The sequence below is a fragment of the Saccopteryx leptura genome, chromosome 2, assembly GCF_036850995.1.
Source record: "Saccopteryx leptura isolate mSacLep1 chromosome 2, mSacLep1_pri_phased_curated, whole genome shotgun sequence".
Lineage (NCBI taxonomy): Eukaryota > Metazoa > Chordata > Mammalia > Chiroptera > Emballonuridae > Saccopteryx > Saccopteryx leptura.
In genome coordinates this window covers 340,865,614-340,867,839 of record NC_089504.1, presented here as the reverse complement: position 1 = coordinate 340,867,839, position 2,226 = coordinate 340,865,614, and positions in this window count along the sequence as shown.

Here is a 2,226-nt window from a genome sequence, read left to right as displayed (position 1 = left end):
CCGCGCTCCCCAGATGTCTGTGTTTATGACTCTGAGCCATTGCACATCTCTTTGCTTAAAATACCCACCCCCAGGTTACCTTTCCACCTGCTAAACTTCTTTGTCCTTCAGGACCCAACCCTGTGCCGCAGGCATCCTTTGTAGCTCTCCCTCTACCCCTGCACCCACCACACGATTGTTGAATTGCTTTTTGGTGAGATGGTCTTCCCTGTGATATCAGACAGGGGCTTGTTAATCTCATCGTATTCAGTGTTTTATTAGTAGTGCCAACAGTAGACACTTAATATGTGTTGAAGGAACAGATGACTAAGTTACTAAGTGGCATTCCAGGCAGAGAACACAGCCCAGGCCAGTGCTCGGAGGAGGGACACCACAGTGAGTGGCTCGCTGTGGATGAAATGGGAGGTGAGGGAGGAAGGAGCTAGGATAGGGGGGGGCGGGGCGTGGGCTGAAGCCTTCTGAGTCCCTATCCTATCCTCCCGGGAGGGAACTTCTAGCCCTGGTCCTAGGCTGCGCTGGGGGGAGAGGCTGGGAGCCTGCCCCGGACCTGCCAGTCTCCTCCAGCTTTGCCTTTCTCATTGAGATTCTTCCCAGAGTCAGGGGGAGGGGAGATGACTCAGGGATGGTAGCTCTCAGATGTATCCTTATCCAGCACAGGGCGCCTGCCAGCTGCCCGTATATCAAGGGCTCTGTCGTCTTGTTGCTCGCTGGAAAGGGAAGTGGGGGAGATAATTGTGTCTCCTTGGGAAGAAATATGGGCACAGACAGCAGCTTCTTTCTTTCAGCTTTGGGAGAAGAGATGTCTACTCAGCATCCTTCCCCAGAGAGGGTGGGGTAGAGAAGAATGTTTAACCCTTTCCTCTTAAATGCCCTCTGCAAAATCAATCCCCAAAGGCTAATAATGCCTAAGGATTTGGAGTCATTCAAAGAGGCAGCTGGGGGAGAGTTCTCAGAGGCAGAGAGCAGGTGGAGGAACCGCGGGGGTCAGGGGGTGGGCAGCAGCTCGGGAACACGTAGCAGGTTAGAGAGTGGCCACAGTGACCATTGTAGTCTTTCGCGCCTCTCCCGATGTCTTTGTAGATTCTCGTTTCACCCAGAACAAGACGTCTCCAGGCGTCTTTCTGTCCACCCACGGGAATCGGAGCCTTGGTTGGAGGCCAGAGTCTGGCTCAGCAGGGACGGGAGGGGCTCTTGCTCTGGACCAGGCAGCACCCCCTCTCCATCACTCCATTAACTTGATTTCCAAATGAGCTTAATCATGCCACCCTCCTTCATGGCCACAATCTGCAATTTCCACTAATTAATAATTGTAAATTGCTAAGTAACGAACCGCTCGGTGCTGCGGTTATTAATGGCTGGGAGTGGACCGAGATTGGAGTGTGGAGGAGGGTCATTAACCTTGTGTTGAGGGAATGGGTGTTGGGGTCAGGGCCAGAGGCCCGTGGGCAGGGCAGAGTGAGGGCGTGACAACTCTTGAGTCCTATCTGTCCCTCACTAGTTTGGATGACAGGGGGGTTTGAGGCTAAATGACATTTCCTTGGTGGCTCCAGGATCTTGGGCACCAGGGCTGGGGACTGAAGGAATGGTGATGGAAGCTATTACTCAAAATGGCAAATTGGGACCTGGCCAGTTGACAGAGCGTTGGCCTGGTGTGCGGACATCCTGGGATTGATTCCCGGTCAGGACACACATGAGAAGCGACCGTCTGCTTCTCTTCTCCTCCCTCTCCCCCTTCTCTCTCTATCCCTCTTGCAGCCAGTGGCTTGATTGATTCAAGCATTAGCCCCAGACAGGGATTGCCAGGTGGATTCCAGTTGGGGAGCGTGTGGGAATCTGTCTTTCTACCTCTCCTCCTTTCACTTGGAAGAAAGAAAGAAGGAAGGAAAGAAAGGAAGGAAGGAAGGAAGGAAGGAAGGAAGGAAGGAAAGAAAGGAGGGAGGAAAGAAGGAAGGAAGGAAGGAGAGAGAGAGAGAGAGAGATAAACAAATAAATGGCAAATTGGGAGCCTGCCTAGGACCCGGTCAGCTGGAGCAGGGAAGTGATCTAGCAAGGTAGCTGATGGGGGCTGGGGGAGAAGGCGGGGCCACCAGCTCCTGTGAAGGACAGACTCCAGGTGCTCAGTTAGCCCAGCCGTTCATGAAACACTCACAAGTCGCTGAGCTCCAAGGCAGCCTGCATTACATGCTTAACCGAGACATGATTATAGGGCCGTGGAGCTGAGGGCAT